This window comes from Sorex araneus, chromosome 6, assembly GCF_027595985.1.
Source record: "Sorex araneus isolate mSorAra2 chromosome 6, mSorAra2.pri, whole genome shotgun sequence".
In the NCBI taxonomy this organism is placed as follows: domain Eukaryota; kingdom Metazoa; phylum Chordata; class Mammalia; order Eulipotyphla; family Soricidae; genus Sorex; species Sorex araneus.
In genome coordinates, this window is record NC_073307.1 from 96,384,239 (window position 1) to 96,412,009 (window position 27,771).

Genomic DNA, 27,771 nt, shown 5'->3' on the forward strand with positions numbered 1-27,771 from the left:
ACAAAAAAAGTTAACTTAGGCTATTTTTATTAAGCAAAGAATTATATTAAGGTGCCAGAGAGATAGTGTGAGGCTTAATGTACTCGCCTTGCATGTGGCCCACTCCTATTCAATCCCCAGAACCACACGGTCCCCTGCCGCCTGCTGGGACAGCCTCCTGAGCACAGCGCTGGGAGTAGTCCCAGAGCACAGTCAGGTGTGGCCCAATTTCCATCCCACCCCCCAAAAAAACACAGAAGCATGTTGAGACCTTAAACTAGACCAGTAGACATAGATGATAGCTGCCACACAACAAAAAATCATAGCTGACACAAAACAGAAATTCATATCACTGGTGAATTAATGTTGAGTGAATGGAAAAGAATTTATATAAGATAAAATGTGCTGATTATAGAAGATAAAGGGAAGGGAGGATCAAAAATGACTACTCAGATCTTGGGGCCAGAGAAATAATACAGCCAGTCAGCACCTGCATTGAACCTGGCTAACCTGGGTTCAATCCCCAGCACCCCATATGGTTTCGAAGCCCACGGGGAATGATCCCTGGGAGTGCAGAGTCAGGACTAAGCCCTGAACACAGCTGAGAGTGGTCCCAAAGCCAGAAAACAAAACAAAACAAAAAAGGCTCCACAGGTCTAAATCAGGATGACTGCTACAATGCTGATTCTACAACAGGGAAAAAAGAAGGAATTTCATCATCTGAGGGGGTGATGAATTTGTCTTTAGAAATTGGGTCTAGAAAACAGTAAAACAATAGAAAAACAAATGTTGTTTCTATTGTTCCCATAAGCACATGAGTAGGAACTCAAAGAAATGAAGGTAGAATGATAGAAACAAAAAAAGAATTGTGGGGATTTAGCTCAGTGGTAGAGTGTATGCTTCGCACATAACCCCTAGGTTTGATCCCCTACACACACACACATACACAAAATTAAAAAAAAAAAAAACTGTAGGGAGAAAAGAGGCAGAGTCTGCTTTCAAATCTGACTTAGATTAGATGACACTGGAACTCCCTATTTCAGATTGCTTACTTTGGTTTTCTGTTTGCTTGTTTGTAATCTATAATTTTTATTTTATTTTTCAATTTTTTTTACTCAGTCACTGTGCGATAGTTACAAAGCTTTCATGATTGAGTTTCAGTCATACAATGATCAAACACCCATCCCTCCACCAGTGTATATTTTCCACCACCAACATCCCCAGTACCCCTCCCCACCCCCCCACCCCACCCACTGCCTCTATGGCAGATAATTTCCTTCTTCCCCTTGCTCTATTTTTGGGCATTATGGTTTGAAATACAGACACTGAGAGGTATCATGTTTGGTCCTTAGTCTACTTTCAGCACACATCTCCTCCCATCTGAGAACCCCTCCAACCATCACTGACTTAGTGGTTCCTTCTCTATTCCAGCTGCCTTCTCCCCTAGCTCATGAGGCAGGCTCCTAACCGTGGAGCAATCTTCCTGGCCCTTGTCTCTACTATCCTTGGGTGTTAGTCTCATGTTATTTTACATTTCACAAATAAGTACAGTCATTCTGAGTCTGTCCCTCTCTTTCCGACTCATTTCACTTAGCATGATACTCTCTATGTCAAGTCCATCCACTTATGCAGATTCCTTACTTTGGGTATTAAACCATTCCTCTGATTCCTAAATTATCTGTACAGCTGAGGATCTCATTACATATCCGTCACTATTTTAACTGTAACTTTATAATGCTGAGGGGCAACCAGCTGTTACCAAACTTACAGACACAAGTAAACCCGGGGGCTTATGGAAAAGGACATGAACTTACCAGCTGGAAGTAGCAAAAACAAATGAAATTGTTACACCCTAGGCTCAACTGCTTTATTAATTACTATCTCCTGTTTAGATAGTTTCAACAAACCCCTATCACATATTCATAGCTTAGAATTATCTCTCCTGAAGTGAGCAGCACTGACCACTTGAGGGGGTTGTGCTGGAAAAATCCAGGGGAACAGTAGTAAACTCTGGTGCCATAGTGTGCGGGGGACACCTTCTGTCTATTTATTGAAGATGGCAGACTTCAGGGCCAGAGTGATAGTATGGCCAGTAGGGCACTTACTTTGCACCAGCTGACCCAGGTTCAATTCCTGACACCCCTTATGGTGCCCCAGCCTACCAGGATTGATCCCTGAGCACAGAACCAAGAGTAAGCTGTGAGCATCAACAGGTGTGCCCGCCACAAAAAAAAAAAAAAAGAAAAGAAAAGAGGGGAGGGGAGGGGAGAGGGGAAGGAAAGTACATTCTGTGAAAAACTGGATGTCTGTGTGATGACCTGATCAGCTATGGTGAGTGGTTTTGTTACTGATTTTGGTTTTCGTTGCTGCTGCACTGTAGAGAATGAACACAGGGCCCCATACATGTAAGGCATGCAATCGACCAGAACCACATCCCTGGTCCTTGTCTAGTGTTTGGTTTTATTTTTTTCTTAATTTAGGGGGTTGGGGGTTGAGAGCTAGACAGAATAAAATATGGGAGGCCACGTGGTGCCAGAGATCAAATTTAGGCTCCCATATGTAAAACATGTGCTCAGTCCTTTGAACCATTTCTCTGGCACTGACAAGTGGGGTTTTTTGGTACCAGGGGTGATGGAGTCACACCCGATTGTTCTCAGGGATCACTCCTGGTGGTTCTTTGGGACCATATGAAGTGGCAGGGATTGAACCACAGGCAGCAAGTGCAAGGCAAGCACCTAAACCCCTATACTGTCTCTCTGCCCTCCGGCCCCATCCCAGTGGGTGTTTTAAAAATATCACTGGTAATTATGTCAAGTACAGAGTGCATGAGAACTTGTTCACCTTGGCTAGTCACCTAACTTTAAGTTTGGTATAATTAACCAATCATTCTGACTGCCCCCTAGTAACAACTGCAATAACGTGGTTTTGAGAGAAAGTTAGGTGACTGTATCTTTAATATGTCACATCACTGCGTTAGTGATGGTTGTCAACCAGTCACCTAGAAGAAAAACGGATTCCTAGTCCCTAATAAAGGGAAGATACTTATAAGAAGATAATCTGGAAAACATGAGAGTTTGACTATAAGATGGTCTTTGTTGAAAACTAAAAGAAGTGTGACAATATGCCTTAATCCCTAAGCCTAGGTCACCCCTCCCGAGAAAAGGCTGCTTGAAATTTAAAGCAGTATGTAGGCAAAATGAGTTGGTTACATCTCCTGAACTTTATTAGAGATATTACAGATACACACATACACAGACATTACAGATACATTATGAATCCTTAATCTTTCTTCTATAGTGTTCAACTATGTTGTAATTTTAAAATGTAGAATTCTAATTGTTCTTAGAAATGTTTTCTCTTACAGAAAGATCGATTACCTACTCCCACCAGTTATGGGACCACCACACTGCTGGGTCTGAACAGCGCCACATCACCAGGACGGAGCACAAAACTACCAAATCCACGATGCCAGGCCGGATTCATGGGTAGAGAGGCCCTTGGGCCACCAAGCACTTCTGGTGAGGTATCCACCCCAAAACATCCACATGCTAAATGTAAAAGATCTGATAAAAGGCTGAAAGACTGCACAACATGGAGCATATATTCTGCATGCTGAAGGCCTGAGTTCAATCCCCGGCACTGCACAGTCCCTCAAACACTGCCAGGAGTGGCCCCTGACCAAGTATGGAGTAAACCCTGACCACCAGCAGGTGTGGCCCCATACAAAAGGGGCCAGAGATAATATAACAGGTAAGGTTGGGGCCTGAGTGATAATACAGTAGCGAAGGCTCTTGTCTTGCACACAGTTAACCCGGGTTCAATCCCCAGCACCACATATGGTCCCCTGAGTAATGCCAGGAGTGATCTCTGAATGCAGAGTCAGGAGCAAACCCTGAGCACCACTGGGCATGGCCCAAAAGCCAAAAGTAGAAATAAAAAATACAGCTGTCACTGTCACCCCATTGCTCACCGATTTGCTCAAGCAGGCACCAGTAACATCTCCATTGTGAGACTCGTCGTTACTGTTTCGGGCATATCGAATACGCCACAGGTAGTTTGCCAGGCTCTGCCTTGCGGGCGGGATACTCTCGGTAGCTTGGCGGGCTCTACTAGAGGGGCAGAGGAATCGAACCCCGGTCAGCTGCGTGCAAGGTAAATGCCCTACCCGCTGTGCTTTCGCTCCAGCCCAGTAGGTAAGGCAAACTTGCCTTTAACCTGGCTGACCTGGGTTCGATCCCCAGCATTATATTGGTCGCCTGAACCTAGAGGAATAAGGCCTGAGCACAGCTCGATGGGGTCCAAAAACCAATAAGCTTGATAAATTTAACCATGATCTGAACATATTTGTGTATTCACCTACAAAATTATGCAATTTCCACTAGAATTCAAGGATTCTTTGGTCACTTCTGATTTTATTTGGGGGGGAGGCCCCGACATCCAGCAGTGCTGGGGGCTACTCCCAGAAGTGCTTCTGAAACCAAAAGGTGCCCCCTCCACGCCAAGTATGTACTCAGTCACTGAGTTCTCTCCCTGGCACTTCCATTCTTACACAAAAACCCTACGTGCTCCAATAAGCCAGGACAACCTGAAATGTTCCCAGGAAACAATATATAAAGTCCGTCATAGTGATCCAGTTCAAGTATGAACAATATGAAAAAAATGAGCTATTTCTTAACACATTACTTTGGAATGAAAAACCTGTTGAGACAAACCTCACCTAGGATGAAGACAGGCAGCAGTTTGGGGAAAGGGAAGACATTTACAGTATTGTGCTTTGTTTTCTCACTACAATGGAGCATTTAAAGAGAACCCTTATCTTTCAGTGCTTCATATCCCAAAAATGCTCACTGGGAAACTGAGAGCTCAGTTTCCCAATGAGCTCTCTCCTAATACTTAGTATGTTCTCCTTTTATAAAATAAAATATTTCCCTAAATTCTTGAATATTTAACAACACTGTGAATGATATATCTTGATATGTATATATTAGATAAGATAGATATAAACCCGGAAAGTTATAATTTTATAGAGGTATACAAATACAGCACTCAACACTCAGAAAAAGTATACTCAAAACTAGTATCTCTGGATCTAGCAGAAAAGATCAGGTCTACAGCTTCTAGGCACCTATTAATGCAACATGAGGGACCCTCATACCAATGTACACACTTAAGACTGCACTATAATATTATATCTTAAATATCAAGGTATAGTATTGTCATATTCATAAATTATTCTTTTATTATAAAAGCTAACACTAATGAAATTAATCTACTCTGGCAAGATCTAGTAATATAAAATAGCACCAACTCTGCAAAACTGAACGCCATCAAAGTGTTCACTGTAGTTTGAGTTTAAAATCCATCTTCAAGCCAGGAATAAATCTCCATGGTAAAATGCATGCTTTGTATATATATGAGGTCTTGACTGGCTCTCTGGTAACAAAACTGTATTTTCAGTTGGTTGAAAATACTGCATTCAAGTTTTCAATCAAGGAAAATACTGCATTCAAGTTTCAATTTCTAGAAAACCTCTAGAAATATAATGAACCTCAGCAATTTATTTTATGTTTAATATATTGCTGGGTGGTAAGATTTGCTTCATCAGTTTCTTCTATATATCTTGTCAGTGTGTATGTGTTGTGAGGGGTAGGGGAGCCTCTTTACTGTTAAGGGTCACAGATGGTGACCTTTAACATAATCTTAATATAGGATTTGCTGCCAAGAATACTACCTCAAGAAAGGAAACATAACATACACGGCACTGACTTATTAAAGTGGTAAGAAGTGAGCACTCAAACACACAGTGATAACTGAAAAACCACTGATCCCTGTTGTGCAGTGGCAAAACATCTCGTTAAATCACTGCCTGCTGGAGCTTTAAAGGAACTAATAGGGAAATTTTAGAATGATGCATGAAGAAATTTTCAACAAAATTAAGTCAGGGAGCTAAAATTCAGACTCGAGTCAGTCTGTCAGAAAGCAGAAATAGAAAGGAATGCATCTCTACTAAGGAAGGTAGATTTTTTCCTATGGCCTGCAATCCAGCATCACACAGCACTGCAAGGAGTGACAGCCCTGCCAGCAATAACAAAATAAAGATAATAAAATAAAAATTGTCATATAGGGGCTGGAGAGAGAATATAGTAGGTAAGGAGATAATACAGAGGACAGAGCACTTGCCTTGCACTGACTGACCCAGGGTGCTTGCCTTGCACACAGCTGACCTGGGTTCAGTCCCCGGCATCCCATTTGGTCCCGAGCACCAACATGAGTAATTCCTGAGTGCAGAGTCAGGAGAAACTCCTGAACACTGCCATGTATGGCCCCAAAACACATAAACAAAAAATCTGTCATATAAAGTCTGTGAATCAAACTGCCAACATAAAAGAGGGTAGAATTTAGGAATTCTCTATAAAACGTCTAGGGGAGATTCATGGCTCAAGCAAAGGTGGGGCAGAGATGGGCCAGGCTCAGAGATCTCTACGATTAGATTCAGAAGGACACAGAGCCACAAAGACAAAGATTTAGATTTTGGTATACTGGGGGAGATGAGAGAGGTGTTGAGGAGATGACTATTTTGTTTTAATTTGATTTTGTTTGTTGGGCCATATTCTCTGGTGCTCAACTACCCCAGCATAATTTAATACAGGAATTACTGCTCTAGTAAGGAAAAAGTAAATGTTACACAGTAGCATTTAATAACTGCTGTTGACCAATGGCTTTCATTTTACTAATTTCTTCCCCTGCCTGAAAGATACCCTTTAATTACTATCATCTTTTTTCTACCATACCTATAGTACACTAATAATTCTGATAAGTTACCAATTTTTCAGTTATTGACCCTGAACTCTTTCTAACACAAAAGACTACATATCACACAGATATCCTAGGCTTTGAAATGAATACAATAATCATATGTGACTCCAGAGTAGCGCTGAAGTGATTGTGTGTATATATGAAAAGATGTATGGGTATATGCATTATTAAAAGGTGCAGTCAATAGTGTTTTTCTAATCCTAATTATAGCCTCAAATTAATTCCTCTCTTATCAATAAAGAACTCTGAATAAAATGGCAACCCACATTAATGACTAGAATTCTAGCTTCCCTTAAAAGTTAGGTATAAGCTTGCTCTTCAAACCTGTGTTCTCCCTTGAACATGTATCTCACTAGCTTATCTTTCTTTGCTTGCCTTTTCCACTATTTTCACTCTCAAACATGTACTTCTCCCTTTCTCACCTCTCACATCTTTCTTCTGTTTCAGTAAATAAAGTTTCAATAAAAGCTTGCTTTTTTCAAAAAAAAAAAAAAACTAGGTATAATTAGGAGTCAGACAGATAATACAGAGGGTAAGATGTGACAGACCCAGGTTCAATACCTGGCACCCCATATAGCCCCCTGAGCCAACCAGGAGTGTCCTTGAGCATTAAGTTAGGAGGAAGCCCTGAGCCCAGCTGAGCGTGATCCAAAACCCCCAAAATAAATAAAACCACATAAAGACAACTACTTCATACCACTGGGTTTACTAGACCAAAAAGCTGGCTTTTTACAAGTATTGGTGAGAATGCAGGAAAGTTTATGAATATTATATAGCTCCATTCATATAAAAGTCCAGAATAAAAAAAATCTATAGACAGAAAATAAAGTTAGTGGTTCTATAATTGAAAAGTGTGTAGGTGGGAGGGAGAGACTGGGAGATTGTGATAACCAAATGGTACAGATTTGCTTTATGTTGATGAAATGTTAGGTATATGTGGTTGCTCCTATCTGTGACTACTAAAAAATCACTGAATTATATTGTTTAAATGGGTCAGCGAAAATAAATAAATCAACGTGCCAACTGTATGACAAGGCGTGGCTCAAGGGTAGGCAGAGCACTTGCCTTGCATATGTGGTTACTGGGTTCGATCCCCAGCACCACATGATCCTCACCTAATAGTCAGGGGTAGAATACATTGTCTCCTGTGAGGTACTGGGTCCCTAGCACTGCAAAAATAAAAAGATGTTCTGTGGTATGTTAGTGATCTCACTGAGTTTGGGATGAATGCTGATCATGTTCCTTTTTCTTTTTTGTGGTACCAGGGATGGAATCCAGGGTCTCATTACATGCAAGGCAAGTGCTCCACTGCTGGGCTACTTCAACAGGCCCCTGACAAAAGCTTAATGATATTACAAAAGTTCTCCACATATAAAATTACTTTTCCTTGCTTTTCAAAAGGACAGCTTGAAGGATTCTAAATCATGCATAAATGTGGAGTCACTTAGAAGTTCCCCTTTAGGAAAAGATACTGAGCTGGAGAGATGGTTCAATAGTCTGAGTCCATGCTTTGCACCACACAAGAACTGACGGGATCAATCGACCATGGAGCACTGTAGGTGTGATTCAAAAATCCAGGGGGACATGCCATGTTTCCAAACCAGATTTTGGCTTAAACTTCAAATGATTTCCAAAATGGGACTTAAGCAAATTAGACAAATTTCCTTTGCATAATACTGTATCTCTACCTAAAATGCTTTTAGTATGTCTTTAAAAGTATGTGTATATGTGTGTGTGTATATATATATATATATATATATATATATATATATATATAAAGGCTGGAAAGATAGTTTAGGGCTCAGGGTCAGCAGTGCCTCATCAGGACCAACTGGTCAAACATTATGTGACTGAGTACCCCTCAGTCCCTTGAGAACTGCTTGGGAGACAGTACCTCCCTAAAAAAAATTAGGAAAAAAATCTACCACTGGGACTAGAGAGATAGAACAATGGGTGGAGTGCTTGCCTTGTAAACAACTTACCTGAGTTCAATACCCAGCACTTTATATAGTCCTCCAAACACCACCAAGAGTGATCCCTGAGCACAGAGCCAGGGTAAGCCCTGAGCACTGCCAAATGTGACCCCAAAAGCAAAACAAAAAAAATCGGTTGGGAAAAAACTTCAATATAACATTTAACTAAAGTAGTTTGTTTTCTGTCACCATTAAGCAAATTAATGAGACAGACAACAACAATTAAGAAATCCAAACATTCCTGACATGCTTCCAACTTGAAGAGTCTGGTTTTAGACTAAGGGAAAGAACACTGTCACAGAATGCTATGTACAGAGTGGACATTAGCCATTTTAGTTGATAATGACCAAACACAGCAAAATTAATATGTAATGAAGCACTACCTTGACCTTAAACATAGTGTGTTTTGTAAACACTTCTAAACATCTCAGAGGTAGTACCTACCAATCTCTAACAAGTCTTCAAAAGCTAGGCCAAAAAGAAAAGAGCAGGGACAAGAAAAAAAGTCCAAACCAAATTTTATTTGAGAATTACCTACACACTTACCATTCACAGTATTTTCAATAGCACTACTCACCCCCTCCATTCACATCCCAGCTCATAAAACAACAAAATACTGCTGGAACCAGGAAGAAGGCTGTGAATACAGACCCTGGTGCCACACACAAGCATAGATGTCATCTGACAATTCTGCTTGTGGGGAGTCCCAGCAACAATGGGCCTGGAAGATCAGCTCAGTGACTTAGAGCTTAATCCCCACTGCATCAAGGTGACTGTGCCATGATCTGGGGAATGTCTAACTTGAAAACTCAGTCAAAAATATAAAGATTCAGGGGCCGGAGAGAAAGTATAGGAGTCAAGCTGCTGTTGGCTTTGTATCCTGCCAACCCTGCTTCAATCACAGGCACTTTATAAGCACTGCAAGGGGCTACTCCTGAGCAGAACGCCAGGAATGCCCCTAAGGATCATCCCATTCCACTAATATACATAATATACATACACATATATGTATATTAGTGGAATATATATTTTATACACACACACACACACACATAAACACTCATGGTTGCTTCTCCCGGAAGGGAGCATAAAATGAGGCCCCCATAACCATGCCACTGGACTCCACACCAGGGGTGCCCCAGAGGGGGGCAGGTGAGAGCCCTCCCCACCCCAAGTGACCCAGCCTCAGCAGCTGACCTCTACTACCCCACCGCCGCCATGCTCCAGGCCACTTTGCAAGTGCTCGGGCCAAGCCTCACACATGAGCGAAGTCCCATGGAACCCAGGTACTGCAGAACTTTGTGATCTTGAACTCTGGGCTCAACGGGAGCAGAGATCCTCTGCCTGCTTCCCCCAATCTCCGGTCACACCCATAAGCCACGTCCTGCCAGTGCCAGATATCTCCTCATCAGTCACCCTCCAAAACTCACGGCTGCTTCTCCTGGAAGGGAGCATAAAATGAGGCCCCCACAACCATGTCACCAGACTCCACACCAGGGGTGCCCCAGAGAGGGGGCGGATGGGAGCCCTCCCCGCCCCAAGGGACCGGGCCCCTGCAGCAGACCTCCACTACCCCACCACCGCCATGCTCCAGACCGACCGCTTTCCACACACTCGGGCCAAGCCTCATGCATGAGTGAATGTATTCCTGGAACAAGCAACACATCATCAAAAAGGGAAATATATATACATGCCTCTCAGAGAGCCCGGCAAGCTACCGAGAGTATCCTGCCTGCACGGAAGAGCCTGGCAAGCTCCCCGTGGCATATTCAATATGCCAAATACAGTAACAAATAACAGGTCTCATTCCCCTGACCCTGAAAAGAGCCTCCAATCGTTGGGAAAAACAAGTAAGGAGAGGCTGCTAAAATCCCAGGGCTGGGATAAATGGAGACGTTACTGGCGCCTGCTCGAGGAAATCAATGATCAAAGGGATGACAGTGATACAGTGAGATATATATGCGTGCCTGTGTATTTAATTTTTAAATTTTTTTAATGAATCACCGTGAGGTACAGTTACAGACTTATAAGCTTTTTTTTTTTTTTTTTTTTTTTTTTTTGCTTTTTGGGTCACACCCAGTGATGCTTAGGGGCTACTCCTGGCTTTGCACTCAGGAATTACTCCTGGCAGTGCTGGGGGGACCATATGGGATGCCGGGGATCGAACCCGGGTCGGCCGCGTGCAAGGCAAACGCCCTACCCGCTGTGCTATCGCTCCGGCCCAGACTTATAAGCTTTTGTGCTTATGTTTCAGTCAAAATGACTGAGCACCAAATGTGCCTGGTATTTACAGATAAACTAAACAAAGAATAAAGCATAAAAATTTTCCTTGGAAAAACTGAAACGAAGACTACGCACCAAGGAAAACAGACCCTATCTCTTCTTTTGATAACAGAAAAAGATACAGCTATTATGAAGATAATATCAGAGTCAAGCTAGTAAATTACAGATAACTAGAAAGGGAGCTAGGGAGATGGCTCAAGGGGCTGGTGTGCATGCTGTGCATGTTGGAGCCCAGGGTTCTAACCCTGGCAACACATGGTCCAAACTCTCCAATCAACTGCCACCTGAACTGTGACCACCAATGCAGGGCAGAGATGTCACACAGCTATCAATGTGTGAATTTACCATTTCCAAGGTCACAAGAAGATCACATATACTCTGCAGGAGGTACATGTTCAATCTCAGGCACCACATGGTATCCCAAGCAGAGTTAGGGAACATGTTAGAGCATAGAGTTAGCAGTAGCCCCCAGTACCACCAAAAGTGCCCCATCCCCCAAAAGATAATATACAATCTGACGTTGAAAAGATATTTGCTTATTTTTTATTTTTGGCTAGAACTCGGCAAAAAATAACTGATATTATTTCCAAAATAACATGCAGCCAATATAGGCAAAAAGGAGAAGGGGGCAGTCAGAATATGTATGCTTTAAGTACTTTAATTGAAAGTACTTCTAAGGGCCAGGGAGATGGCTTCAAGAGTTAGAGCTCATGCACTGAATGCGGACCAAGCCCCAGGTCTGATTCCTGGTACAACATGGTCCCCTTGAACATTACACCCGGGTGTGGCTCTAAAATCAATTAAAAAAAATAAAATTCATAATTCCCCCAAGTTCCATGAAAAATTATGGGCATAGAAAAGATTTTCTAAGATTATTTTCCTATAATCTTAGGTACAGACTTAAGGAAAAATCACTAATATATAACAACCTTATAATCTAATTGAAAAGAATATATATGTGCAGAAAAAGTCCAAATGTCTGGTTAAGTCTTTTTTTTTTTTTATGTCTTTATTTTTATTTTTTTTTTTGCTTTTTTTGCTTTTTGGGTCACACCCGGCGATGCACAGGGTTACTCCTGGCTCATGCACTCAAGAATTACTCCTGGCGGTGCTCAGGGGACCAATTGGGATGCTGGGAATCGAACCCAGGTTGACCACGTGCAAGGCAAACGCCCTACCCACTGTGCTATCGCTCCAGCCCATGTCTGGTTAAGTCTTACAGCAAGCTTATAAAAGTTATTTTTATTCTCCCCGTGAATAAAGAGAATATCAAGGCAGAATGAGGCTAAATCACTCCTTCACAATAATCCAGTGATTAAGTATCTGAACCAGAGCTAAAACTTTGTATTAACTCCAGAGTCTCATTATTTCAAGGCACATATAAGACTGAGGGAGGCCAAGGAAAAGGCTTAAAGGACTGGAGCACATATTTTGCATGCTGAAGTCCTGGATTTTATGACCGGTACCACATGGTCCCCTGAAGACCACCAGGACTAACCCTGGTGCACAGCCAGTTGTGGGCTCACCCAGCAAAAACAACAGTGATACAACTATGGAATATAAAATAATATCAGACGAACACCCAAGGACAGTAGACACAAGGACCAGGAGGATTACTCCATGGTTTGGAAGCCTATCTCATGAGCTAGGGGAAAAGGCAGTTGGGAAAGAGAAGGGACCACTAAGTCAATGATTGTTGAACGGATCACTCAGAATAGGAGACGTGTGCTGAAAGTAGACTAAGGCCCAAACATGATGGCCTCTTTAGTATCTGTATTGCAAACCATAATGCCCAAAAGTAGAGTGAGAATAAGAAAGAAATTATCTGCCATAGAGGCAGTGGACTGGAGTGATAGCACAGCAGTTGGGCTTCTGCCTTTCACGAGGCCGACCCAAGTTCGATTCCTCCGCCCCTCTCGGAGAGCCCGGCAAACTACCGAGAGTATCGAGCCCACGCAGCAGAGCCTGGCAAGCTACCCATGCATATTGGATATGCCAAAAACAGTAACAAAAAAATCTCTCAATGATTTTTTTATTACTGGTGCCCGCTCGAACAAATCGATGAGCAACGGGATGACAGTGACAGAGGCAGTGGGTGGGGTGGGGATGGTAGGAGGGATACTGGGGACATAGGTGGTGAAAATGTACACTGGTAGAGGGATGGGTGTTCAATCATTGTATGACTGAAACTCAATCATGAAAGCTTTGTAACTATCTTATTGTGATTCAATAAAAAAAAGTGACGGAGAGGATTTTTACTTCCTCCTTCCTTTTTGTTATTGCTGCTGTGAAGACTGGGGATGAGGGTGGGAGGATCGCACACACTTGACTGTGGTACTGCCACATTTTAGTTTCAGTGCCAGTGATGACAAACAGCAGTGCCATCCTAACTACATTCAGTTTGTGGGGCAGTGCCACAGACAGACTTGGGCCTCAGGACTGTAAGGCAGAACTGTACCACTGAGATATCCCTCAACGTCTACGTGAAGAAAAAGGCTTTAAAAGCAGAAAAGCATTTGTCTAAAATCTATAATAAATGCTAATACTCTATTAAAGTGCAACCATGAAAAGATTATCAGCAAAATATTAAGACACAAGATGTTTTTTTCATTTAAAAAATTTATTAATTGAATCACCATGAGATGATTCTCACCAAAAAATAAACAAGTTCACAGTACAGAGAGGCTCAAATTAAATACATATGAGAGCCAGAGATAGAGCTCAAAAAGCTGAGCACATGCCTGGCAAGCAGGAAGGCCGAGTTTGATTCCTGGTACCACATGTTCCCTTGAGCACCATTAGGAGTGATTTCCCCAAGCACAGACATGAAAGAAGACCTTGGCACCACTGAATATGAACGACAAGTCCAAAGTAAATAACGGAAGTCTGGGCTCCATTACATACATTTTGCCTTGCATATTCAAATTTTAAACACTACCAGTTAAGTTTGTTGCTATCTCTTGGAATAACTACATGGTACTCCTGTAGGAGTGATATCAAAACAGAAATAGAGGATCAGAAAGATAGTTCAATAGGCTGAGTGCATTCTTCGCATGCTGGAGGCCCAGGTTCAATCTCTGGAACTACACTGCTTGTGTTCCATGGGCACAACCAGGAATGACTCCTAAGCACAAAATCAGAAGCAGCTGCTAGCACTACCTGTCAGAAGTAGCCCAAAAACAAATTTTGAAGTTCATAGTGGGGCTGGAGCAATAGCACAGCAGGTAGGGCATTTGCTTGCACGAAGCTGACCCAGGTTCTAATCCCAGCATCCCATATGATCCCCTGAGCACCGGCAGGAGTAACTCCTGAGTGCAGAGCCAGGAGTGACCCCTATGTATCACTGGTGTGACCCAAAAATAAAAAAAAAAAAACAAAAAACAAAAAAACATAGTAATATTAATCTAATCAATTATATTACAAAAGGAAAGGGGACCTTTATAGTGGATAAACCTAGCAGACAGGAACTTAACCAAATGTGAGCTTTAACATAACCATTAATGGAATAAACAGCATGGGTGCCCCAAAGTTAAGCACCGAGAAAGACAAAACATCCTGACCACAATATTTATCCTAATTATTACTCAAAGGAAAATCAATAAAATCTACTTGAAGGATAAATTGCAAAACAACTGGCATCCCAAAATGTCAGTGACATTTTAAAAATATTTTGGCATAATAAAAACATGTGTGTATGCATAAAGAAAGGCAACACAAAATAATAAATTTTTAAAAAGAAGATTAACAGGACAGGAGCCAGACAGTACAACGGATAAGGTGCTTTCCCTGCACACTGCTGACGCAGGTTCGATCCTCTGCTCCATGTACAATCTCCTGAACACCACCAGGAGTGATCCTGAGCAAAGAGCCATGAATCAGCCCTGAGCATAGTCCACTATGGCCCAAAAACCCAAAGTAAAGAGATGAGACAAAAACATAATATATTCAGAGTCAGTGAATCCTGTCAAAAGGGTGTATGTGCTATTCTTTATTCTGAAATGCTATTTCAGAATAGCATTTCCTGGAAAATAATTTAGGAAAGAAAAGTCAGGAGTCTGGATATAAACATTATTTAAGGAATTAAATGAGTAACATTCTCTTTGGTAAGAACAAGAAAAGAGAAATAAATCAAGAAGCAGAAGTCAGGGAATAAGTCAGATCACAGAGACGCAAACCCTATCTTCCTTCCTTCATAAGTCAGTACAAACACACTACTGGCAGGAACCTCAACATTACCAATTCTGAAATAAAAGCCCCAAGTGCAGGGGCTGGAGCGATAGCACATCGGGTAGGGCGTTTGCCTTGCACGCGGCCAACCCGGGTTCTAATCCCAGCATCCCATATGGTCCCCTGAGCACCGCCAGGGGTAATTCCTCAGTGAAGAGCCAGGAGTAACCCCTGTGCATCGCCGGGTGTGACCCCCAAAAAATAAATAAATAAATAAATAAAAGCCCCAAGTGCAGAAAACAGTGAGTGTACACTCATCCACCAATACTGGTGGGTAGTACAGCAGGTAGGGTGCTGTAAAGGTATGGTGCTTACTCACTTCCTGCAAAGTGAATAATGAACCATTCTTGAGAATGGTAAGTGCTTGAAAATCCAAATGGAAAAAAAGCATGACTTCAGCTGAGATTTAGCTAACAGGAATAAATGAGGGAGAAGGGGGGAAAAGGGCAGAAACTAGTGTTTTAAGTGGACTGGGTTAAGTCATATAAGCTATGCTTAAACCTTATCCTGAAAGTTAGAGGAGCCTCTAAGAACACAGAAGGAGACATATAGTATGATCAAATCTCCATGTCAAAAATTTCTGTCTGACAGAGATCACTATGGTAAACAAGGTAGAGCATAAGTTAAAAAGGCAACAAGTCTGGGGGCAGTGAAGACCAGCTAAAATTCTGCTACAGTAATACAGCAGGAACAAAAATATAGTCCTTGATGGACTGGAGAGAGAGTGCCATGGGTGAGGTGCTTTCCTTGTACGCAGCCGGCCGGAGTTCCCTCCCCAGCATCCCACATGGTCCTCCAAGCACCACCAGGAGATTTCTGAGTACAGAGCCAGGAATAACCTCTGATCAGCACAGGGTGGGTCCAAAAACAACCAAAAATATATACAGGCCTTAAGCTTCTATGTGACCTGGCAATTTCACTTCTGGAAATATACCCCAAAGTTCCAAAAGCACAATACAAAAAAGATATCTGCACTCCTATGTTCATTGCAGCACTATTCACAATAACCAATCTGGAAACAACCCAAATGTCCAAAACAGATGACTGAACAAAGAAACTACGGTACATATACACAATGGAATACTATTCAGCCATAAGAAAAGAGGAAGTCATGCAATTTGCTGGTAACGTGGATGGATCTGAAAAGTATCATTCTGCGTGAAATCAGTCAGAGGGAGAGGAAAAGACTTAGAACAATCTCTCTCATATGTGGGATAAGAAACTTCCTAGGGGAATATCAAATGCCCGAAGGTAATAAAAACGAAGAACATGAGAACCAGTCTTCAGTAGCAAGAGAATTTCGAGAAAATTAGGCAATTTATGTTTATTCTGTTACTCTAATGGAGGTCATACCTGACAATGGGTATGGAGTGAGGAGGAAGGAAAGTACACAGTAACAGAGTCAAACTCAAGATCTCACACATGCACGGTATGTTCTCTACCATTTAGGTATTATCACTAGTCCAGGAAATTAGTAAATTTTTAATTGAATTTATAATATATGATAATTTCTGGGACCAGAGCAATAGTGCAGCAGGTAGTGTCTAGTCTCACACATGACCAACCCAGGTTCAATCCCTGCACCATGAATGATCACCTGAGCCCTGCCAAGAGAGCCTTGAGCTTTGATGGATTTGGCAAAAATAATTTTTTTTTTCCATTTCAGTCCACTGAAGGATAGTTTTGCATCTCTGGGCAACTCTCTTAAGACCTTACTAAGAGAAAACAGTGAGTGTACACTCATCCACCAATACCGGTGAATAGTACAGCAGGTAGGGTGCTTACCATCAGAAGAACAGAAATTAAAACAATTTTAATAAAATAAAACATGACAGATCCCTTATAAGCATGATGACAACATTCATCTTCCTCAGCTAGATAAAGCATCCAAATGATCTGGGAAATTGGGAGCCCCCGTCCCAGAGCAACTGTGGCTACTACAACCCAGGCTACTCCAACCACCACAAACTGGAGTGCTTAGGGGTATTTTTGGAAATTTGCACTTGGCTCAGGGATTTTTTTTCCCAAAGTCCCCCCAAACAGTGGTATTATGTTTTATTTATTTTATTTGTCCCCATATGCAACTAGAGATCAGCAGAACTGCTCCAACAAACCACAACTTACATTGGCTTTGCCTTAAGAAAATATTAACCTACTTTGACCTACCCTACATCGGCTTCAGTGCGGCAAGTCACCACTTCCCAAACGGTCCAGGAGTCTCTTTCAGACCGCTAGTTTCCTCTCTGGCCTCTGACTGGATCAATAGCAACTTCAGAAAACTAAAAAAAAAAAAAAAAAACCCTCTACTAACTCATGTAGATATTTTCTTTCTCCGTAAAAGAATGTCCAGGGTCAGGGACACTGTGCAGGGGGTAGGGGTTGGCATGCACTCAAGCTGGGTACAATCCCCAGCACCATACAGTCCCCAAGCATGGTTGGGTGTGGCCCTAGAGGCCCCAAGCATCACCAGGTATAGCCCTGGAAGTACCTAAGTGCTGAGCGTCCCTGGCACCATAGGGCTCAAGCAGCATGGCATCCTCAGGCCCTATCACTGCACTGGCATGGTTAGCCAAGGACCACCAAGAGTGGCCCCTGAGCCCCCTAAACACCACACGGGAGCACAAAGTCAAGAAATTTATAAGGATGTAATAAAATAACATCAGTATATAATTCTATTTCCTCGAAATCCTTATAAGGTAAAAGTAGTCTTATCATGGAACAGTTCTTATTACCCAATTTAAAATAGGAAAGCAGAAAGAAAATAATTTCCTAACTGACCCCCAGATAGGAAGGAAGGAAGGAAGGAAGGAAGGAAGGAAGGAAGGAAGGAAGGAAGGAAGGAAGGAAGGAAGGAAGGAAGGAAGGAAGGGAGGGAGGGAGGGAAGGAAGGGAGGGAGGGAAGGAAGGGAGGGAGGGAGGGAAGGAAGGGAAGGAAGGAAGGAAGGAAGTTCATGCAGTATGAGCAATTATTCCTGTTCTGAAAAGTATTTGGTTTTCAAGGTAAAAAGTTATCTTTTCTGTCTTCACAACTGCAATTAACTTCTGTAACTGGTAAAACAGCCTAGATAGGTAGAGTTAAATCACAGGTAACACTAATTGAACACTTACTGTAGGCTCTATTTTAAGTGTTCAAATGTACTAATTAAGTTAACCCTCAAAATAGCCCAATGAGATACTTACTCTAACTCATTTTGTTACCAAGTAACAACTGATTCATGCTTCTGAAAATTGCTCTTCCTGGAAATGGTTTTTAAGTAAATGCAGGTTGAACCAGAGAATACATTAAAGCACTGGAATGCAAGTCTTGAATGTGAGAAGACAGATTTGATCCCAGGCACCGCATGGTTCCCCAGACTCTGCTTGAAGCAACAGCCTGGCCCTGAACCAGGAGCCTTGACCAACTGCGAGGTGTGGCACCAAAACCAAATAAATAAATGCAATCTCAACCACTGTAATCTCTTTGGGCGTGGGGGGCACACCCAGCAAAGCTCAGGGGTTACTCCTGGCTCTGCACTCAGGAATTACTCCTGGCAGTGCTCTGGGGACCATATGGGATGTCAGCAAGCAAACCTGGGTAGGCTTTGTGCAAGGCATATATGCCTTACCCACTGTACTATCGCTCCAGCCCCTCAACTATTATAACCTTAATGATAATTGTTATCTATCAGTGTTCTCTAAATAGTCATCCATTCATTATTTTGAGTTCCCGTAATGTTCTGAGCACTATATAAGCTACTATGGAGGATTAGTTCTTTGCCCTTGAGAGTTGAGAAACTAGTTGGGGAGATCAGACTATACAAGAAACACTACCAGGAGGGGCCGAAGCAATAGTACAGCAGGTAGGGTGGTTTTTAACTTGTATGCAGCTGACCCGAGTAATTCCTAAGTGCAGAGCCAGGAGTAACTACTGACCCAAAAAACAAAGAGGAGGGAGGAGGAGGAGGGGGAAAGAAAAAAAAAGAAACATCACCAGGAGCAACTCCTGAGCACAGAGCTAGGAGTTATACCTGAGCATCATTGGGTGTGGCCTCCCAAAAAAAGAAAATAAAAGTTCAAAAGCTGGACTATCCTACTGTGAGGCACACACCGTTTATATATGATTCAGCAAAACAGCATTTGAGAGAAGGGAAGGAAATTCTCACATAAGAGGAAAAATAGCTTCATACATGCCTTAAAGCTGAACCTTGGGGCTGGAGCGATAGCACAGTGGGTAGGGCGTTTGCCTTGCACGCGGCCGACCCGGGTTCTAATCCCAGCATCCTATATGGTCCCCTGAGCACCGCCAGGGGTAATTCCTGAGTGAAGAGCCAGGAGTAACCCCTGTGCATCGCCAGGTGTGACCCAAAAAACAAAACAAAACAAAACAAAAAAAGCTGAACCTTAAAAATACAGGATACTTGGAAGAGAAATGAAAATACTCTTCAGGCAAAGAAATGAACAAAAACATGACGGTAGAGACAGACAAGGTGTATCCAAGGTCCTTTATACTCTGATCCCACCCAGTCCAATCAGCCACGGGGCTAGCCACTGCTCTCCCTTCTCCTCCCCATGAGCCACTATGCTTCAAGGACATGCAACTTTGACAGATGAATTGCTTCTCCTAATGCCTGGAACTTTCCCCCCTTTTCCTTGGTGGATGATATTTACTAATCTTAATACACAGTACTCAAGTATAGATGTTAGAAATAATGTTATTATTAAGACACAATCAAACATTTTTCTAATGCCTTTTCCAGTTCCCTAGAGTCATCCAGTTGCTTCTCTACTACACTGACATGGTATGATATCTGTCCCTTTCATTATAGCAGCAAAATGTTCTTATTGTCCCAGGTTTTTTTCTTCCTTTTTAACAAGTCTGAACAGGAACCATCTCCCATACAATTCTTAACTTCTAAAACCTACTAGTACAGCATCCAGAACATTAGAGGTGCAACTATAGACTTGTTGACTAAAATCACATCTTGGAAAATCAATTTTATAGAATAAATATCAATAAGACCCTTCTAAGAAGCCAGCTACTTTAGTACATTTAAAAAATTTCATTTCGGAGGCTGGAGCAATAGCACAGCGGGTAGGGCATTTGCCTTGCATGCGGCCGACCCGGATTCGATTCCCAGCATCCCATATAGTCCCCCGAGCACCGCCAGGAGTAATTCCTGAGTGCAGAGCCAGGAGTAACCCCTTTGCATTGCCAGGTGTGACCCAAAAAGCAAAAAAAAAAAAAAAAAAAAATTCATTTGGGGGCTAAACAAATACAACAGCAGATAAAGTGCCTGCCTTGCATGCAGCCTACCCCTTACCACACAGGGTCCCCCTGATAGCATAGATCCTTAAGCACAGAACCAAAAGTAAGCCCTGAGCTCAGTTAGATGTGGCCCAAAGCAAAACAAAAATACAGTTTTGGAGCCACAGGAATAGTACAGGTGTTAAAGCACGTGTCTTGCATCCCAATCTCACTGATCCCTGTTTAATCCCCAGCACTTCAGATGGTCCCCCAAGCCCCACCAGAAGTCTCTCCGTGGAAACAGAGCAGAAATAGCCTCTGAGCACCACCAAGTGTAGTCCAAACCTCCCCCAACCAACTGAGAAAAAAAAGACTTTGGGGGCCAAAGAGATAGGACAGGGTTAAGGTGTTTGCCTTGAATGCAGTCAATCGTGGTTTGGTCCCTATATCACAGAGGATCCTCTAAACACCAGAAGTGACTCTTGAGCACAGCCAAGAATAGCCCCTGAGCACCACCAAGGACGTCCCCCCAAACCCCAATGATTAAAAAGTAAAAGATTCAGGAGCCAGAGAGAATGCCATGCACAAGGCCAAGCCAGGTTTGATCCTGCTAAATAGACAGAAAAAAGGTAACTGAACTGATCAATAATTCAGACATGGTGACCTTTCTCAAAGCATACTGTAGCGTGAATGTAGTATTATGGTTAAATAAGTAGTTATGGCTTTAGTCATGGATCATGACTAAATTTAGAAATTCAATCATAAATCTAAGGTTTATTAATAGAAATTTTCCATATGGTAGGAATTTAGGAAGTGAAACAGCAGCCTTTTGCTTTGCCGAAAGCAGAGTTCAGCAGAGTGCCAAAGGAACAAACCCTCTCCCAGCCCTGCTCTTGGCAATTCTGAAAGCAAAGAAATGTGCATGTGCCATGCTAAAAATCAGTCACCTAAGGGTAGGAGGCATTTTGAACGTCTGTGCTATTCAAGGCTAAAGTATTAATTTTATACATGCCCAAATTCATTTGAAGCATAATTTGTGGCTTGGAACTTTAAAGATGTTCTAAAATGCTAGACTGTTCACATATTAATCTAGTCAGCCAGGTCTGAACATGCCAGGCTTAAAATATTCTCTAGATCGTTATGCAAAGGTATGAGCGCAATCTTTTATTCTCAGGAAAAGGAACTCAGAATGACTAAAGCAATAGTAGTTCAATAAAAGTCACCACAGAAAAAGTCAACTTCTAATAGTGATGAGTTGTCTTTGTGTTTTTTAAAGATTTGAATAGAAATAAGGACTGGCAAGGTGGCTCAAAGACTGGAGAGCATGCTTCACACACTGGAGCACCAGGTCAGACCTCCAGCCCCACCACATGGTCCCCATCACTACTAGAAGTGGGTCCCAAGCACCATAACGAATGGGACCCCTGAGCACGGCTGGAGGTAGCCCCAAAATATCATGACTTAAAATAGAAAGAAGATACAAGCTAATGGCAAGTTCCTTACAATTATGAATCTCAGAATGACATCTCGGATTTTTAGTTCAAAGCTGTCAGAGAATGGATTTTGTTTTGTTTTCTAAACTGCACACATTCCATGTTTTTCCCCTGTATCCCAAGTGTATTTTGAAACTGATTTCTACATGAAACCATTTTATAAAAAGGTTATTTTAGTCACTCACTAAATCTGTTTAGAATCCAAGTTTAACTTAATATTGAAATATTTTCCTATGAACAGTATTTCAAACAAAGTTCTCTTAATCTTTTAATTTATCAGCTTTAGAGGAATGCCAAGAAAATTCGGAATGACTAAATCTTAATAAGTAAATCTCAGAAGTCACACAACCAACCCTTCATTTTCAATTGGGGAGTCAGAGAAGCAAAGTTTTAATGACTTGATCATAAAAACAGAGGGACGAGAATCTAATTTATTACTTCTTTTCAAAACTTTTCAGTTCACTACATTCTCCCATAGAATCTCTGCCTAAAGTTAGCTTTATAAAGTCTTCCTTATATTCCAAATGGAGTAGGAATAATTTTTATAATATAAAGAACATTACTCCAATCTTTAAAAAGAAAAAAACAGGAGCTGGAGTGACATGCAGCGGGTAGGGCATTTGCCACACATGCAGCCAACCTGGGCCCAATCCCCAGCATCCCATATAGTCCCTGAGTACTGCCAAGAATAATTTCTGAGTGCAGAGACAGGAGTAATCCCTGAGCATCGCCAGGTGTGACCAAAAGAAAAAAAAAGAAAAAAAGCATGTTCAGGGTTGGGGAGAAGGTCAAAGAGCTAAGGTGCAGGGTGCATGCCTTGACCACATGATCGCTGTCACAGCATGGCCCCTGAACATTACTGGCTTAGCCCTTGTGGACCCCATGAGCAACAGATGGGCCTAAACATTAAACTGTAGAGCCATTAGTATCAATCGGAATGACGTCAGGACACCGGAGCATTGGTTGGGAGATCCTCCACTCCCCTTTAAATTTTTTTTCCTGTAACAATACAATTGTCTTATTTTAATTTTGGAGGGAAAAGATGCAAAATAGTTAAACAAAAATCAAAGAGAAAAAGGGAAAAGAAAATCAATACAAAGGACTAATAATTTAGAGGAGGGCAGAGAGCCAAGAGAAGCCCCTATGTATCACCAGGTGTGGTCCAAAATCAATCTCTCTCCCCCCCCCGTCCCCCTCCCTCCTCTTCTTCCTCTCTCCTCTCTCCTCTTCTTCCTCTCTCCTCTCTCCTCTCTCCTCTCTCCTCTCTCCTCTCTCCTCTCTCCTCTCTCCTCTCTCCCTCTCTCTCTCTCTCTCTCTCTCTCTCTCTCTCTCTCTCTCTCTCTCTCTCTCTCTCTCTCTCTCTCTCTCTCTCTCACACACACACACACACACACACACACACACACACCCAAAAAAGTGGGAATATTGTCTGCCATGGAGGCAGGGGGAGGGTGGGAAAGGGGGAGTATACCAGGGATATTGTTGGTGAGGAATGTACACTGGTGGAGGGATGGGTGTTTGATCATTGTGTGATTGTAACCCAAACATGAAAGCCTCTAACTATCTCACAGTGATTCAATAAAAAATTTAAAAAATAAAATAAAATAAAATAAATTTTTTAAATAACCCAGGTTGGCCACATGCATGGCAAATGCCCTCTCTCTACCACTCCGGCCCCCTGAACTGTTCTTTTAAAAGCTATTAATCTCAACAGTATATATTTATTTATTCTACTAAACAGCACATAACTCTTTTTTGGGTGGAGGATGGGGGAAAGTACATACCTAGCTATGCTCAAGGCTTACTGCTTCTGCTCTCAGGGATCACTCCTGGCAGTTCTTAGAGGGGCATATGTGGTGCCGGGGATTAAGACCAGGTGAGCTGTGTGCATGGTAAGCACCTTACCAGTGTACTATCTCTCCAGCCCACAGCATATAACTACATGCCTTTTCAAAATGAACACTGGGGACTGGAGAAACAACTCAGTGGGCTGAGAATAGGCTCTGCATGAGACCAGGTTTAATCCCTTTCACTACATGGTCCCCCAAGCACCAAGGCAGGAGTAATCCCTGAGCACTGCTGGGTGTGGCCCAGAACACACTGAACATCTTCCCTGGATGGAGATTTAAAAAAAAAAAAATCTTAGGAGGGCCAAAGAGATAGTACAGCGGGTAAGGTACTTTGCCTTGCATGCAGCTGACCCAAGTTCAATCCCCGGCATCCTATATGGTCCCCCAAGAACCACCGGGAGTGATTGCTGAGTGCAGAGCTAGGATTAACCCCTGAGCATCATGAGGTGAGGCCCAAAAGCAAAAATAAAGTTCAACATAGCCAAGGATTGGGCCAAAGCAATAGTATGGAGGGTAGGACACTTGCCTTGCCCAAGGCTGATCTAAATTGACCTGGGTTCAATCCCTGACACCCAATATGGTCCCGCAAAACCCACTAGAAGTGATCTCTGAGCACAGAGCCAGGAATAAACCCAAAGCACCACCCCAAAGCACCACTGGCTCAAAATACAAACAAACAAAAAAACAACAATGTTTTAAAAAATTAAGGACTAAAGAATGAGACCTATCATTACTGTTTTTGGCATATTGAATATGCCATGGGTAATTTGCCAGGCTCTGCCCATGTGGGCGGGACACTCTCAGTAGCTTGCCAGGCTCTATGTATATTATCACTGTATCACTGTCATCCCATTGATCAACAATTTGCTCATTAACGATAGATAGGTCTCATTCCCCTGACCACAAAAGGGCCTCCGATCATTGGGAAAGATGAGTAAGGAGAGGCTACTAAAATCTCAGAGCTGAGAGGAATAGAGACGTTACTGGTGCCCGCTCCAGCAAATCCATGAACAAGATGACAATGACACAGTGAAGGACTAAAGAGATAGCTCAAAGGGCTGAGTGCAAGCTTTGCATGCATGAGGCCAGGGTTCAGCCTCTGGCACCACATGGCTCCCCCACCTGCACTGTCACAAACAGCCAAAAGTTATTTCTGGTCGCACAGCAACCAGGTGCTTGCATAAACTGCAACAAAAAGAACGCGGCCTCCAGCAGCACCTTACCCGAGTTATGCAATCACCTCAACTTGATGTGAGACTCTGAGCACTGTAGCACTGTATCACTGTTGTCCCATCGTTCATCAATTTGCTCGAGTGGGCACCAGTAAGGTCTCCACTGTGAGACTTATTGTTACTGTTTTTGGCATATCGAATATGCCACAGGTATCTTGCCAGGATCTGCCGTGAGAGTGGGATACTCTCAGTAGCTTGCCGGGCTCTCCGAGAGGGATGGAGGAATCGAACCCAAGTCGGCCACGTGCAAGGCAAATGCCCTGCCCACTGTGCTCCTGTCCGAGCAATACAACTAAACGTATGAGGACCATGTGTGTGCAACACCATGTCATCCAAACAGCATCCCCCACAAAAAGCAGATAGAAAGGGGAGAAAGGGGAGAGGGAAAGGAAGGGAAAGAAATGGGAAGGAGAATTTTTTTTTTAATCAGGATCTGGAAATGTAATAAAGCACATGTCTCCTATGTGTGAGGCCCTGGGTTGCATCCCAGACACAGCACAACCTACCCCCCCCCAAAAAAAAAAGAATCAAATAATAAATAAGGAACCTATGAGAGGCACTCTGAAGATGGCCTAATAGCTTAAGATGCCTGCCTGGCAAGCACAAGTTTGTGAGTTCAAGCCCCAGAGCCACATTCACACATCAACTAAAGAGACTCTGATTTTTGCTGTGAAAAAAATTCTTTCTCCAGAGAAAGCATCCAGAAGACGGCAGAGTAACTTAGAAAGCACCCAGGGCAAGCATGAGGTCCTGAGTCTAATATGTGGTGCCACATATGCTCTTAGGCAATGCTACCTACTACGGCACTTCTGAGATATCCAGCAAGGGAGGTGGGAGAAGCAATACATAAAAAAATGGGTCTCTACCACCCCAGTCCTCCTGCACTCCTTTCCAGAAACAATTTCAACTTCCTTATTTAAGTTTCCTTAATGACTGAGTCAGTTTCCTATGCTTACTTTCAAATGAGGCTGCAAGAGAGGATGCTTAATGACTCAGGTGGTTATTACAAAACCAAAGAAAGCACATTTTCACCACTGCTGAAATCTGAGCATCTGTGCCAAGGAACTGTCTTCTGCATAGTTTGGCATCCCCGTTAGGTGCGCGCGCATGCACGCACACAAAATAAGAGTATTCTAGTGGGAGGCAGGAATAAAATATACATTACGTAAAAGTTATCATTCCAAGCACTTTCAAGTGTAGAGCCAATGGCATTATGTACATTCTCAATGTTGCTGACCAATTTCCCACTCACCTCTTCATTTTTTCATCAAACCTAACAGAAACTATGTACCAACTAAACAGTAAATCCCCGTAATGCATTTAAGTTACACTACTTGCCTTTTTTAATGTATATGTAACAAAAATTCTGTCGTTTTTCTAGAGTTAGGGATGCCCAAGATAAAGGCTGTGGCAGATTTAGTTCATGAGATTCAACTATTAGCTATGGTGGCCTCACACAGCAGAATGCATAAAAGCATGAGTTTATTTCATGTAGGGACAAAGTCCACTGGGCTCCTCAACCACCTCCCGAAGACCCCATGTCCAAATACATTTCATCACCTGTACCTTCGTGTCTGACTTCTTTCACTCAGCATATTGTCTTCAAGATTCATCTGTGTGATGTAGTATCAGAATTTCATGTCATATTTTATTTTCCCATTCAGCGGTGGAAGAATATCTGAGTTCCACCTTTGGCTATTATGAATAATGTTACTGTGAAGGTTGGTGTACAAGTACCTATTTAAGTCACACCCTTCAGTTCTTTCCGGAGTATGATTCCTAATGTCAGTGAGAGACTGGAATTGTGAATCCCATGGCAATTCTATTTTTCACAGTGGCTGCACATTTCTCACAGGTGATAATATACAAGAATCCCGGTTTCTCAGTTTTGACAAGACCATCCCAGTGAATGTGAAGAGGTTTAACCACTGTGGCTTTCATTTGCATTCTAGGGTGAGTTTTCTTGTTTACAGCTTCAAAGCATTTTGTATTTGAAGGGATTCCTGCTGTAAAGGTTTATCCCCACCCCACAAAGAAATATATTATCTATGACTCTTCATCGCACTCATACCTTGACTTTTCCCAGAAAGACTGATACTGACTTCTGACCAGCAGCGTGTAAGTGTAATGCAGTTTGGAAGGTGGATAAAGACCTTCAAGTATGATATCAGCACAGCCCGCCCCAGCGCATGGATATGGCCTCACTGTACAAGGAAGAGGAGAACAAGAACACCACAGTACTTTACATCAAGTACAGCCGAACCCTCCACAGGAGAACCCAGTGTTCCTGTTTACATACGCACCCGGGCTCTGATCTAGGTTACCAGGTGTTCCCACCAGGTCTCACAGAAGCTGTGCTGGGAACAACTTTTCCCAGAGCTTCAGGACTATGGACTCTGAAAGAAACACCCTTCTGTTGTATTTAATTATAAAAGGAAAAAAAAAAACAGAATCTACCCCTCATTCACTGATAGCCATTTCAATTCTATCCACTATGAATACCACTGTACCCTCTGCTTTCTTTGTGTCTACAAATCCTTTCACTCATGATACACCTTTCTTCTAAAGAAAGTTGTTTATAATCAGATATTGCGAGATTGATCAACACCCCCTTCAACTTTGAAAAAATAAAACTACTCAGAGCACTTATGACATATAAAAATCTTCTCTAGAATTGTCAGCAATGCTCAAAAG

General features: G+C 42.4%; 1 long non-coding RNA gene across 1 annotated transcript in view; it reads right to left on the reverse strand.

Moving 5' to 3' along the window:
- LOC129406129 (uncharacterized) overlaps nt 1-27,771 on the reverse strand; it is a 64,183-nt gene that overhangs the window by 7,491 nt on the left and 28,921 nt on the right. Inside the window, exon 2 of the long non-coding RNA XR_008630808.1 lies at nt 17,445-17,557. This is a non-coding gene — a long non-coding RNA (uncharacterized LOC129406129). The remainder of the gene's footprint in view (nt 1-17,444; nt 17,558-27,771) is intronic.